Source organism: Hyaena hyaena, unplaced genomic scaffold (assembly GCF_003009895.1).
Source record: "Hyaena hyaena isolate Hyena2069 unplaced genomic scaffold, ASM300989v1 scaffold_34, whole genome shotgun sequence".
NCBI lineage: Eukaryota > Metazoa > Chordata > Mammalia > Carnivora > Hyaenidae > Hyaena > Hyaena hyaena.
This window is the reverse complement of record NW_024080665.1, coordinates 2967248-2982876: the sequence shown is the minus strand read 5'-3', so window position 1 is coordinate 2982876 and position 15629 is coordinate 2967248.

The window sequence follows — 15629 nt, the reverse complement described above, 5'->3', positions numbered from 1 at the left end:
TCTCCCCCCAAAAGGGAGGCCTATCCTGTGAAAGTCACTTTCGGAATTAGCAGCACCGCAGTGTAGACACCCTTCTTGCTCAGGACCAGGGCCCCTCCCCAGGCTAGGGGACAGCTTACCACCTGGAGCCCACTTGCTGCTGTGTCCTGGGCCTGGACACTTCCTGAGGCTGTCATGGCTGCTGGCTCCAGGCAAACATGGCTTTGGTTTTCTGTTTATGCCTTTGAAGCCATACAGAGCCGGGCTTGGCTTTCTGCAGGGGACAAGCTTATTCTGAGGCAGGGAGAGTCAGGCCTGGTCCCTGAGATAAATCCCTGGCAGAGATCAGCAGTGACCACAGTCCGTAAAGTAAATGCCAAAGGAAAAACTCCTGAAATACCAGCCAAGATGGCAAATGCACACCCAGCTGCCAGAAGGCGGGCAAGTCAAGTTCCACATGAAAATCTTAACTTCCTGGGGCTCCTGGGTGGCTCAGTCAGTTAAGCATCTGACTTCGGCTCAGGTCATGATCTCACGGCTCATGGGTTTGAGCCCCACATCGGGCTCGGGTCACTGCGGTCAACATGGAGCCCACTTCAGATCCTGTCCCCCTCTCTCTGCCCCTCCCCCACTGACACTCTTCCCAAAATAAACATTTTTTTTTAAAGTTGTAATTTCTCACATTAATGAGGTGCACTTGGCGCTCCCAGGCTGGCTGGGGGCGGGGGAGGGGGGTGGTATTCGGTATCTACTCATCATGGCAGGGTGGGGTCCCTTACCTCAGTGTCTCTAAGAATCTCCCCAGCCTCTGAGCAGCTTTCCCCGCCCATCTTCCACACTCACCTAGAATGGTCTCTATTCCCCAGAGCCACTTTTAATCTAATACAACTCTTTATTCTCATAGAAATCTCCTTAGGATACTTAGAGACCACCTTGAACTTGCTGGTCTCGGGTATCCTACTCTCTGAGGTTTGGGCACCCCCTAGAGTATATCTCATTTAATCCTCAGGGAAAGCCTAAAAGGTACACTTATGTTCTCCTTTTACCAAAGGGAACCTCTCTGGGGTGTGAGGTACTCCCCAAGGTCTCCGTTACTGGAGGTGGGCTCTTGGGTCTGACTCTAGCCTGTGCTCTTTACTCCTCGCCCTGCACCCTCATGGACTCTGAGGTCTTTTCCTCTGTCTCCATCCTTCTAGCTGCCAGGGCTGCCAACAATGTGCGGGCCAGGCCCCCCCGCGGGCTACAGTGCCCTCCCGCAGGGCCAAGAAACACTCCTCTAGGTCAATTTTTGGGAGCTTGGTGCCCTCTGCTGGATAAAGACGGAAATACCAGCCTGAGTCCACAAGGGTACGTTGCCTTTCAAAAGAAGCCGTATTTCTTCATCCATCCATCCGTGTCCACCCTTCCATTCGTCCACCCACCCCAGTTTATCTGACATCCTGTAGCATCACCCTCACTCCCGGGGGCCCACTGAGCACCCCCAGCTCGGGCTCTACCCCTGGCTTTGCATGGGCCTCAGTGATGAAGAGCAGGAGACGAGGAAGCCCCACGCCGTGTGCCCCTTTCTGGCTTGCAGGACACCTTCATGTCTATTGTACACTTTGTCCTCATGACAACCCTGAGGATTTTGAGGGTCCGCATCTAAGTGATGGGGAGAGTGAGGCCCAGAGAGGCCGGGCAGCGTGGCGGAGACAGAGACTGGCTTCAAAGCAGGGCTTTGCCGCTTACCAATTCTGCCACCTCAGGCAAGCTTCTGAAGCTCTATGGACCTCAATCCCTCACCTGTCAAACTGTCTCACACAACTTCTGTTTATTATGCATCTGCTATGTGTCAGGCTGGCTTTGGGGAGGTGGCAGTGAGCAGGCCTGGGACGGCCCCTGCTCCTCTGAACTGAGGAGGAGCTGAGAACATACCACAGGGCCATATATGTGCCTGTATGAGGAACAGGACAGGATTTGGGGATGCTTTGCTAGAAGAGAAAAGATGAGAGAATGGCTGACACTATGTTAAAAAAAAAAAAAAAGGCAGCACCCTTTGGAGTTGAGGGCACCCAGGGACTCTCGAGCTAGACCGCCTGGTTCTAAATCCAAACTGAAATTCCCTTAAGAGCTGTGTGATCCGTGGCAAGTAATACCCTCTCTGCGCTTTGGCTTTCTCATCACCAAAATGGGGTTAACAGTATACCATGCACCTATTATCTAGCTGATGAGTGCCGGACAGGGTCTTGGGGACCCAGAAATGAACAAGACTGGCGAGGTCTGTCCTATCTCATATGAGGGTAATGATTAAATAGATTATTACACGCCAAGCACCTAGAACTGTTCTAAACATAACGTGCTCTGGGTGTTTGTCATTGTCATTATCCTGACTGTTGACTATTTATTGGTACTTTATTTAGGTGATGCCTCTTGACTCTCTGGGGCTGATGAGGATGACAGGCGGCAGGCTTGTCCTGTGGGCAGAGTGGGGAACAGGGACCCAGGTTTTGAGGGCCAGAGGGAGGCTGGACAGAAGCCTGAACAGCCAAGCAGCCCCACAGCAGGGCAGCTGGCCCAGGGGCAGTGAGCGGTTCACCAGGGGACATGTGCAAGCAGGGGTAGAGGTACGACAGGGAGTTCCTTCCCAGCGTGAGTGGTACAGAGGCCGCTCGCAGCTCCTTCTGCAGCCAAGGGCTCCCATTGTTCTGAGGGGAACAGATGGAGTGGGCTCTAGCACTCCCGTAGACAGCCCCCCTCCCAACAGAGATAAGGAGGAACAAGCCACTTCCTGGTATCAACCCGGATGCTAGGCAACTGCCCTCTGCTTGTGGCTCAGTCTCCACCAGCCCCTGGGAGACCAGTGGAGACTTGCCAGCCTCCCCTGGAACCGCTCCTGGTCCTGGCTATGCCTCCACCCTTACAACTTGCTCGAGACAAACTGCCTGACTGGTGCTGTGTGGCACCGACACAAACCTTCCCTCCGGCCTCCGCATTCCCCCGAAATGCAGATCCATGAGCAAAATCAATGGCTGCTGTTTAAGTTTGAGGATGTTTCCCAGCATTAGATAATTAGATCTAATTATCTAATGGGCTGGTCTCCCCAAGAATTGAGAGATAATATGCTTAGAGAGTGTACGGATGTGTCTTGCATCAGCCAGGTCACTTTGTATAAGTTACGTACCTCTTCCTAGCCTCAGTTTCCTCATCTGTGAAATGGGCACAATGTAACATCTTGAAAGTGCAAATGTACTTTCAATGGTAGGGGTTTGAAAACATATTCTATGTACCTCCCTCCACCCCCTCCATACCAGCCTCTTGTCTTCAGGGTAAAATTTAAACTATTGAGCCTGGTATTTAGGGCCCTTTTTCATTCTATCCCTCCAGCCTCATCCCTGCCATGTCCCCAGCCACAGGAAGCCTGCTGTTCTCAGGGTCCCACACCTCCAGACACTTGTCTATGCTGGTCCCACTGCCTCAGATCCTTCCTCTCCTACCCACCTGGAGGGCTTCCATGGACACCTGAGACCTAGTCAGGTGACATCTCCTCCTAGGGCTAGATGAACGGAGGTTGGGCCCAGGCCAGCTCATGAGCTGTGTGTGTTGACCTTGACCTTCCTTCTGGACACGCAGCCAACATCTGGATGTACCCAGCACACGTTGGTTTCCACACATCTGCTTGTGTCATTCCTTTCTCCTGAGGTGCCCTCCTGTGATCTGCTCCTGGGCACACTTCTCCTTCGCCAAGGCCTGGATGGACTAAAGCAGCCCGCTCCTGACTCTCTCTGGGGAAACGCGGCAGTGCCGGTGTCTCCCATCTGCCCACCCAGATCAACTCCTCCCTATCTACCCTGTCGCGCTCCAGGGGGCTGGCCTGTAGGCACACATCAGCAGGTCTCTCACTCCCTGGATTCCTCCCTGTGGGATGCTACAGTCTGCCTGTACCTTATCACCTTCCCAGGCAGCCAACCATCTGCTGGGCTGCAGAAAATTCCTCCCACTTCTTTGGCCCTGGGGAGGCAACGTTTTTACCATTAGCCTCAAGTGACCACAACATTCTTTACGGCACCCCTATCCTCGGCTTTACAATAGGTCCCTGTAAGCAAGCCCTTCTAGAATGATCCTAATTTGAGGGTGCCTTCAGCTTCCCGTGGGGACTCTGACCAGCACCTGGAGCAGCCTTGGGAAACAGACCCTTCCAACAGGATTCTGGAATTGGGTTGGTCTTGTATTTGAGCAATGTAAGGAGAATCTCCTTGCTGAGGCAAATAAGATGAGTTCATGGCATCTGGCAGTGTCATGGTGGCTCGGATGATCATTAGCAGCAGCATGGGATGCAGTGGAGGCTGGAAGGCCAGCTGGCACTTCAAGTGGCTTTGGCACTTGGCTGGGTGGCAACAATACTCATCATAAAGACAGTGGAGACCCCTGGATTCTTCCTATAGCCCAAGAGAAACTATATAGGAAATAAATGAAAAACTGTGATCATATAATTGAGAAGATGCATGAGCAACAGAAGGCTTCCATGAGAGCTTGAAGGAGTCCCTATGTCCTATAGCTATGGGAGAGATATAGCAGGACCAAACCCAGGTTCTACAGAGTCACAGCACCCCAGCCCAGGTGTCTTACATTAAATGTGGGCCACTAACAAGGAAGGAATGGCCACTGGGGAGATGTTGTTGGGGCTGAGAATTTTGACCTGCAAATTCTCCTAAACCTCCTTTGCCAGCAGAGGCAGCCCCTCCCTCCCTGTCAGAATGCAGCCACTTCTCTGCTTAAAAGCCTTTCAGTGGTCAAACCAGGAGGAGTCCTTCCAGAAGGTGACCCCTAGGCTCTGAGAACACACCCTTGTCATTCTTCACGGCCCGTAACTGGAGCTTAATCCCCAGCATGGCATAGAGGAGAAACACAAAGCCTGTACCACAAGAAGATTGTCTATACAGTGAAAATCTTAGAAGACTTTGTCAAGGAGCGCCTGGGTGGCTCAGTCGGTTAAGTGCCCGACTTCGGCACAGGTCACGATCTCATGGTTCATGAGTTCATCGGGCTCTATGCTGACAGCTCAGATACTAGAACCTGCTTCAGATACTCTGTCTCCACCTTTCTCTGCCCCTCCTCTGCTTGAGTGCTTTCTCTCTCAAAAATAGATAAATAAACATTAAATAAAAAAGAAGACTTTGCCAATCTATATTGGCAGGAGTCCGTGGGAGTGGATTGCAAGGATATTAGACCCAGGGGAAGAATTATAAGGCTTGACTGGACCAAATTCACTGACAATTTCCCTAGCCTGGGATTTGGGGTTTCGTTTCTTTCATTTGATCACCTAGCAGTGGCTTTAATTGTCTATTAGTTTGCCTAACTGAAATTTGAACACAATGATGATCTCACTGGGTGTGGTGGAAATGCCAGAACTTCCTTGGAATTCTGTGAAGGAAAGAGTCTAAAGTCTCAGGAAAGTAAACGTGTTGAAACAGATCTATTATATACAAGCCGCTCACACCCCTAGGAGAAGCTGGGGCACGCTCCCTTCACTAATGCATGAGGACTGCACGCATGGCGGCAGGTGGTGGTGGTAGAGTGAACCCATATTCTTTTCTGTGGACAACCTCTATCTGTTTAAGAAGCAGTTTTTACTTGCTCCTGGCCCTGGTAGAGATGGAAACAGATACACCACAGACACGCAATGACTGTGCCAGAATTGATGAGTGAACTGGATGTTCTCTGACCCACTGAACCGTAATATTGACATGCACAGAAGCGTTCCTTAATAAAAATGGAGGTGGTAGATATGAGACCCAGCAGATGGCTCAGGCTCCCATGGTACCTGCCCCTGTTTTCTGCCACTTCTCCCTCAACCCACACCCATGACCTTATTGGGAATTCTTGATTACTGGTTAGTAGAGGAGGAAAAGGTGGGCCTGGTTCATGAAAGGATATCATGATACGCTGGCATCGGCCCAGGGTGGATGGCCGCTACATTACAATCCCCAACCGAAGCTGGCTCTGAAATACAAGTGGTGAAGGGAACTAAGTCTTTCCAATGGACAGAACTTCAGAGGGTTCTTCTGGTTGTCCATTTTGTGTAGGTGCGACGGCCTGAGGTCCTAGTTTGCTTTGACTCATGGGTAGTTGATCATGGGTCGTTTGGATGGCCAAAGTCTTAGGCCATCTTAAGTGTAGGGAAACACCCATTGGTGTCAATGGGGTATGTGCTTGCATCTTTCAGAATAGTCACAGGATGTGAATGCCCCATGGGAGAGGTATCTATGACAGAGGAAGCCTTCAGTGCATAGGTGAACAAGATGAGCTGTGGCTATTAGCCAGCTTTTTCCTGGCCACCCCAGAGGGTGTTCAATGGCCCACATCCAGAATGGCCACAAGAACCAAAATGGAGGCTGTGCGTGGGTTCCATGACATGGACTTCCAAGGTTCATCTGACTATTGCCACCACTCTGTGCCCAACCTGCCAGTAGCAGAGACCACGCCAAACCCACAAACTGGCACCATTTCCTTGGGGGGGGGAGGTGTCAGCCAGCTACCTGTTATATCAGATCTCTCCCCTCATAGAGGAGGCAACACTTTTTCTACTCACAGAGATAGGAGTAGAACTGTGCATAGATTTGCTTTCCTTGCCCAGTGCTTTGGCCAGAACTGTTATTCCTGGTTTTTCAGGAGTGCCTATATTACCATAGTGTCTTCTACAACAGTGATCTGACTACGGGAGCATCTGACTGCAGAGAAACTGGTTTGGCTTCATCTCCCATCATCCGGAAACATCTGGCTTGATGGACCTGTGGAATGGTCTGCTGAAGGTTCAGTTATAGAATGAGCTGGAAGACACTAGCTTGTACTTACAGGATGCAATATATGCTTTATACTAACGGCCAAGTGTGCTGTCTTCCTGTAGACAGAATGCACAGGTTAGGAACCAAAACAAAAAGAGGAGTGGCCTCTCTCGCTGGAAGAATGTTTACTGCCACCTTGGACTGATCTTGGACTTGGCCGTTTGGAGCACCCTGTGTCTAGGAGAGGAATAGTTCCACCAGAGAATGTGGTAATTCCTCTTACGAATTGGAAGTTGAAACTGCCCCTTGACCTTTTCGAGATCTTCATGACCCTGAATCAAGAGGCAGAGAAGAGAGTCACACCGTATAAGCCCAAGTGATGGGTCCCGATTACTATGAAGAAATGTCATTGCTGCCTCACAACGGAGCAGGGAGGACTGTGACTGGCACCCAGGATATTAACTGAGGAGTCTGTTAGTCCTACCTTGGCCAGCAGTGCCAGTCAGTAGTCAATGGGCAACCCAGTAAAGAACAGACCACTGAGGACTCAGATGTTTTAGGAATGTGGGTTGGGATCCCACACCACATGGGGTGCTGCGAGAGGATGAGGGGCACAGAGAATAATGGCAAATGGAGGCAGCTCTGATTAGCACTTTATTTTTGTATTTTATTTTATTATTTTTGGGGAGGGCAGAGAGCTAGGGAGAGAGAGAATCTCAAGCAGTCTCCACACCCAGTGTGGCCCAGTGCGGGACTCAATTTCACAACACTGAGATCATGACCTGAGCCAAAATCAAGGGTCAGATGCTTAACAGACTGAGCCACCCAGGCGCCCCTGACTAGCACTTAAGATGTCCAATCAGAGATGGAGATGGGGACTGTAGCAGCCATGTGTTATGTAAATTGTTTCTTGTGTACCCCCTTTCTTATATAAAGAACAATAGTAGTGACTAATGTGTTATTTTTTTTAATGCTTATTTATTTATTTTTGAGAGAGACAGAGAGAACACAAGTAGGGGAGGGGCAGAGAGAGAGGGAGACAGAGAATCCCAAGCAGGCCTTGCACAATCAGCACAGAGCCCAATGTGGGGCTCGAACTTATGAACCCTGAGATCATTACCGAAGCTGAAATCAAGCGTTAGATGCTCAAACAACTGAGCCACCCAGGAGCCCCATGACTAATGTGTTAGTTTCAAGAGGTTGTCAGGTGAACTGACAGAACGTTGCTAATATGGTAGCTGATGAGACTTTGCATGTCTTCTGTCTTAGGGACAACACTTCACTGGATGAAAGACAGGAGTGAATGCTGAGAGGCAAAGAGGTGGATGTGCCACATTCCTTCTCTTTGCCTGCCAGGTGATCTCTCCCCTCCCCCACTCTGACCTGGGAGGCTGGCTTGTCTGGGAAACACCATCAAACCTCTATGCCTGCTGGTTTCTGCTTGGGTTTAACCGAGGAGATCAAAAGGAGTGAGGTCAAGATATTTGTTTCTGGTGTTGCTTCCTTGCAAGATTGTTTTGGGTTGACTGTATTCCTCAGCCAAAGGTCATTGCCCCCATCAAGGCAGCCTTCTCTCATAACTTTATCCTTCCCTGGTCTAGCAACAGTGCTTTCCTCTCCCTTTGGGGCCAGAAATGCTACTGCTAACCCCAGATTATAGCACTAGCTTCCACGCCCTTTTGTTGATAGTTCCTTGGTAAATAGATCCTCCTGGAATTATCCTAATTTGCATGTGCCTCTGCTTCTAGCTGCGATCCTGACTGGTATAATCTTTCTTTAAACATCCCCCTTTCCTGTATGACTCAAGGGCACTGCTGAGCACTTTCTTTTTTGAATCATGTGCTGTATCTGCATCTAGTAAGCCCTCGGTAATGGTGATGATAGTGATTATTATTATTAGTGTTTATCATTTACTGAATGCTTTAACACTCACTCATAGCTTCCCAGTGAGGTACATATTATAATAGTATCACTGTTTAGAGATAAGGACATTGAAGCTTGGAGAAGCTAAGTGACTTGCTTAGGGTGACTCAGAGAGTGAATTATGAGTTGAGGATTATAACTGAAGTCTGTGGAGCTCAGTGTTCCCTGTTACTGTGTCAGGATGGGTTTACCCACTCTGAGATAGTAACTGTTTGTTCCTTCCATCCAAATACTGTCCCAGTGATTGTTTATGGCTCCAAATGTCTAAGAGTAAACCTTCATTCTCTTGGAGCAAATCATCTTGTTGTCTTTGTTACACAGCAGATGCCCTGGGGTAGAAAATCCTAGCAAGTCTGTATCTCCCATCAATCCTTTAGTGTGAGAATGACCTTCATGTGACCTTCTTAAGAGAAGATTTTAGACTACAAACAAGGTTCTGCCTGGAGCATGGCAGGGAGCAAGAGGGAGATGATAGAAATTAGGGATGGAGTGTGGAGTGGAGGAAAGAAGATGGCTCTGGCTCTCCCCTTAGCAAAGTCATAAAGAAGATGATGAGGACTTTCATAGGGGGCTTGGGTTCAGGTTCTAGCCCTGATGCAGTCTGTTATGGAACGAACTCTCCCAGACTGTCAGTTTCTTTCACTATCATACGCCTAAGGTATTGTTCTAAGGTAGGCTTTATAGCTCCTGCCTCCCAGTATTTGTGCCCTTGTATAACATCTCCCTGTGAGTGATTGGACCTGTGACTTCCTTTGAGCCAATAGAATATAGTAAAGAATATGGTGTGATGCTACTCCATTGATTATGTTGCATTAGATTATGTTGTGTTTTCTAAGGGTGTCTTGCTAGCAGACTCATAACTGGCTTTGAAGTGGAAAGCTACCGTGAATCCGACAGCCAACAACCTGAAAGATTTTGGAAGCAGATCTTTCCCTAGTTGAGTCTCCAGATGAGAACTCAGCCTTGACCAATATCCTGATTGTGGCCTATGAGACCCTAACCTGAAGTCCTGCTAAGCTTCACCCACACCTATGACCCACAGAAATGAGATAATACGCATGTGTTGTTTTAAGTCACTAAGTTTGTGGTAATTTATCGTACAACATAGAAAACTATACAATACGTGGTTTTTCAAAACGCTGGTTATATTTTTAAAAATCATTATACTGAATGCTAAAATGGATTTGGTGAAAGTTCGATGCCTACATTGTTAATTGGTATTAACACGTTCTCTTATTACTTTCTCTTATTATGAAAGTTCTTAAACACAAGCAAAAGTAGGAAGAAAAGTTATAATGAACCCAAGTACGACCATAGCCTAGATTCAAAAATTAAGATCTTTTCATATTTTATTTATTTATTTGTTTATTTATTTATTTATTTTTGAGAGAGAGAGAGAGCGAGCAGGGGAGGGGCAGAGAGAGAGGGAGACACAGTATCTGAAGCAGGCTCCAGGCTCCGAGCTCTCAGCACAGAGCCAAACGCTGGGCTCGAACCCACGAACAGCGAGATCATGACCTGAGCTGAAGTCGGATGCTCAATCGACTGAGCCACCCTGTGGTGGAAGGTGTCCCAGTGGTAGCTGTGTCTCCTCTCTGGTCCTAGGCTCTTCAAACACCCCTCCCTGTGTGGCTCCAATGTCTGGGCGCAGGTACTACCACCTCCTTCCTCCATTTGTCCCTCCCCCACCAGGGCTGGAAGAAACTTCCTGCTGTTGCCAATCTCTGAACTGCTTCATATCCGAACACCTTTGTAATCACTCTCCCACTCAAACTTCCCACTACTGAAGTACTGATGAGGGCTCTGTTTTCCAGAGTGTATCCTGACTCATATACTATATATCTGAGTTGCTTGCAATTTCCCACCATTATGAATAATTCTTTAATAGATATCACACTTTTATCATTTTTTGAATTTTTCTTTGTGATAAGCCCTCAGGAATAGCCATACTAGATCAAAGAATAACAACGCTTTTAAGGTACTTGTTACATATTGCTTCATATTGTAATATATTAATGTCAAGGAGGGACTGTCTCTGGCTTCTCCCTTTCTCCTTCCCTCCAGTGTCCTGTGAGTGTCTCCTATTAGGTAGATCCAGTCAGAAAACAGTGGCAAGGGATGCTGGGAATGAATCTTTCAGGATCAGCCTTCTGTGGGACAGAGGTCCCTCCCTAACCTCCCAATTGGGAGCCCAGTCAGGTTTGGGAAGGTCAGGGAATGGATCTGAGAGCAAACAGGCATAAGTCTGGCACAATAACAAGGGCCCTAAAATCTGTCCAGAACAAGATTAAGGCTAAAAATATTTTTTAAAAGGGGGCACCTGAGTGACTCAGTTGGTTAAACGTCTGACTTCAGTTCAGGTCATGATCTGGTGGTTTGTGGGTTTGAGCTCCGTGTTGGGCTCTGGGCTTACAGCTCAGAGCCTGGAGCCTGTTCAGATCTGTGTCTCCCTCTCTCTCTCTGCCCTTCCCTTGCTCATGCTCTGTCTCTCTCTCTCTCGAAAATAAATAAATGTAAAATAAAATATGATAAAATAAAACAAAATAAAATAAAAATATCCAAAAAAAGATAATTACTAATTATCTTTGACACATTATTTGTCTAATTATCATAATTTGACTAATTATCTATGACACATCCAGCCAGTGTGTTCCTTGACCATTGAAATTACAAATATGAAGATTGTATAATGATATAGATAATACTTATCCTGAATTATAATACATCATCACCATTCTTTACCTTTCTTTTTTATATCACCTATCACTTTGTAAAATAAAAAATAAAACTAATTATTTGTTATGTTTATTTTTTATTGAATCTCTACCCCATGCTAGAAAATTAGCTCTTGAGGGAGAAAACAACTTTGCTGTTTTGGTTTGTTGATATATTTTAAGTGAGCAGTGACTTTATTCATGTTAGTGATGTGAAGAAGCAAATACAAAATACAAAATACAACATGCACTTTGCAAAGTTGTTGTAAGGGTTAAATTAGTTGGGATATATACAGTTACTAGCACATAGTAAATACTTAGTGTACTCAACAAGGAGAGAGCAGATGGAGAAGGAAGAGCTGAATATCCACTGGACTGTGGTATCTGTCTCCATAAAACGGTTTACCCCAAAAAGAAAGATAGAAAAATCACCATCATAACTCCAAAGAATCAATGTGGTGTGATGAACACAAGCCTGGATGTATAGTTGGCCCTGCCACTTACTAGCTCGATGCCCTTGGTCAAATTACCTAACCTCTCTGGGTAGTACTTTCCTTATTGATAAAGTGGGAATAAGAATAATACCTCTCAGTGGGTTTTATAAATAGTACCCAGCACAGGGCTTGGCACGTACCGGATGCTCAGTAATGCTGGTTTCCTGGGAGTTTGCCCATCCTTCCTTCCTCCAGGGTGTAAGGCCAGGCCTGGAGCTGTCCGGAGTGCTGAAGACATCTTCCCTTCCTCGGTTCCTTTCTCCTTCCTTCCCTCCTTCCTCTCTCTGCTTGGCTCCCTAGAGCCCTACCATCTGAACAGATCGAATTTTCCAAGTGGCTTCTTTAAGTCCCTGAGGAGGACTGGAAGGGAATGAGCCATATAAGAAGCGCTCCCTGGGCGGGAGTCCCAGGAAGCTGACGGGCAGCAGGAGGGTTAACCGTGGGGGCTGTGGTGGGAATGAGGGCTCTCCAGGCTAGAGTCTACTTGGAGAGCTTGACATCTGAGGATGCTGGTGCAGCAGCCTTAGGATCTGCAAAGAGGCGGTGAGTTAGCTCCAATGGGACAGCATGGCAGGTGGGTCATCATACAGCTTGTCCTGAAGGAAGGCAAGAAGTCAGGTTGGGGGTTAACAGGGTGACCTTTGTCTACAGGACCTGAAGAGGCCCTGGCTCTAACAGGAGTCCTCCATCCTCCTTCCTTGGGTCCATACGGCCTTTTTTATTTTGCTCATGTGTCTGTTAATATAACCAAAGGCATCTTCATCTTTCATCTTCATCTTTTTTGAGTTATGATACTATGAGTTGACTAATTCCATGAGCCTGGTCCTATGAGCCAAGCAATCTATGCCTAATCATTGGCATCCATCTCCTAGGTCTAAAAATACAAACGGTTTCCCCCAGGAGGGGGTTGAATTAACCCATAGCGCTGGAGGTGGAGCACTGGCAGCTCACACCCTCCTGGGGGAAGGGTTGGGGGATGGGACATGGCCAGCTTCAGAGAAATACCACCCATTTTCTGATTTTTACTGGCAGAACATCAGAGCTGAAGGAGCTTTGGAGACCTGCACATCTAAAGTAAGCCTTCCCTGTACAGATGGGAAAACCAGGGCACAGAAATGGGTGTGACCCCATTCCACAAGTCAGCAAGGGAGGCTGGAGCTAAGAGCAGCCCTGGGCCCGAGTCTTCCCTAAGTCCCTGTATGCCAAGAGCTGCGGGATTCCTGGGACACTGAGTGTGGCCCGTAGGACTTCAGGGACTGGGGGAGCATGCTGCTGCTTTGTGGGACTGAAGAACGCCCATATGCCTTTCTGTACCTCAGTTTCCCCATCTGCACACAGAGGGCTTGGTTTAGATGTTAAATCTTCAAGGATCCTTCAGCTGTGCTGTTCTAGGTGTTTGATAAAAGATGATTTTTGTCTTTGGCTGAGAGGTAGGAAGCCAAGCTCCAGTACCAGCTCAGCTCTAACTTTTGGTGAGAACTCAGACACATTGCTGTTCCCCCAGCGTCAGTGTCTTCCTCTGAGAAAGAGGGTAAAAGTTCTCTTCTTGCAGCCTCTGGGAGGACAAGGCAAAGCAGTGGATCACAGGTGCTTTGGGGAGTACAAATTAGGGGGAAAGGTGGCTGTCATTAGTGTCAGCCATGTACGCTTATGTTTCCAGCCAGAAATGATTGGCTCTCTGTGGGCCCAGAACAAGCCCAGCCGTTCAGAGGGGTCATCTCGAGCGCTGGGCAAGCAAGGAGACCACTTGGCACATCATGGCAGAAGAGAAAGGAGGGCACAGAGGCTGGCAGGAGAGGAGCCCCCCCCCCACGTCACCGAGCCCTGAGCTGGGAGAGCTGTAGCATCCCAGGCCTGAAGGGCTCAGGCTTGGCCAGCCCTGCAAAAACTGGCTACTTTTACAGATAGGGAGACTGAGGTCTCGGGGGGGGGGGGCGGCATGGAGGGCTGAAACTCAGGTCTCCACCTCCTTGCCTAGCTCTTTCTACACCACAGTACACCTGCCACTCCTCAAAGACCCCAAGATGGTGATGATGGTGACAGCGATGGTGCTGGTGATGATGACTATTCCATATAGTAAGTACCGTACCACTTACTTCCACTTAGCAAGTACTGCTTCCTACTTATTACCTGCCCACCGTGGTGATATCCTCACTGTAGATACTCTACACATGTTAGTCTTTGCCACAAATCTGCCAGGTGGCCATCGGCATCTCCATTTTACAGACAAAAAAGCAGAGGCTCAGAGAAGTTAAACGTCTCATCCGGGGTTAGGGACAAATGAGTGATAAAATCAAGGTTTAGTCTTCTGTGTAATTCTTCTTATTCCTCTGCACTGAACATAATTCCTAATGTGCTCCCCTGCACAGGCCATGGCTGTTGGCATTGGGAGGGCACCCCCTTACTCTCATGACATAGACTTCCTTTTAAAAATGTTTTAAAAATGTTTTGTTTATTTTTGAGAGAGAGAAAAAGTGTGAACGGGGGAGGGACAAAGAGAGAGGAAGGTGCAGAATCAGACTCTAGGCTCTGAGCTGTCAGCACAGCCCGACGTGGGGCTCAACTCACATATGGTGAGATCATGACCTGAGCCGAAGTTGGACACTTAACTGACTGAGCCACTCAGGCAAGCACCCCTGCTGATGTACAACTTCCAAGTATAGGCTGCTTCCAGCTTGCCTCCTCTGGGAAGCCCTCCATGAGCTCACAGTATCTTCCTAGTGGTTTTGCCTACTGCCTGCACTTGTGGTCAGCTCTTCTCTTGGCTGGAACCTACCTTCTTACCAGCCTGGCATTTTCTTTTCTTCTTCTTCTTTTTTAATGTTTTATTTATTTTGAGAGGGTGAGAGAGAGCGAGCAAGAGAGAGAGAGAGCTATCATGTGCAGGGGAGGGGCAGAGAGAGGGGGACAGAGGATCCTAAGTGGACTCTGCACTAACAGGGTGATAGCAGCGAGGCTGATGCTGGGCTTGAACCCATAAACCATGAAACTATGACGTGAGCCTAAGTTGGATGCTCAACCGACTGAGCCACTCAGGCACCCGCTAGCAGGCATTTCCTTAAGGGTGAGATAAGCTCTTATGCCCTCCTGTGGCCCCCAGAGTGGAGGGCTGCCGTCTGCATGAAGGAGGTGGGAGGACCCGGCTGGGTGCCATGGGTGGAGGTCAAAGTCCTGGAACAGAAAGATGGAGTGGGGGGGGGGGTGCTCTGGTCCAAATGTCCCAGTCAAGGAGGTGCTGTGTGGGGTGGAGGATGAGCTGGAGACATTTGTCCTCATCCTGTTTCTCTGCGGACCCCGTCCAGTCTCCCTCAGTTTCCCCATCTGAGCAGTGGGGACAGAAAAGGCCTGAGGGGATTGGAGGTGGGACTGTGGCCCTGCGGTGCGAACCCGCTGGCTCCCAACACATTGGGGGCGCTCTCCGCACCCAGGCCTTGCTTGCACCGTGGGGCCCCGGAGCCCAGCGGAGTTAGGGCTGTTGGAAGGTGCTGGGCTTGAGAGTACGGGGCCGGGGAGGCTCACGGCGGCCCAGAGCGCTGGCCCACCTGGGCTGATGAGTGCGGGAAACAGCAGTAATAGCAGGTTGAAAGAAGCAGGATTTATTGAACACCCAAGGACCAGAGGCTGTGCTGAGTGCTGCACTTTATGTCATGTGACCATCACGGCCACTCCATAAAGTAGGCTTTGTTTTCCACCTTTTTGCAGAAGAGGGACATGGGGCTCAGAAACCTCAGAGATTGGTCTAGGGCCTCGGGGATGGG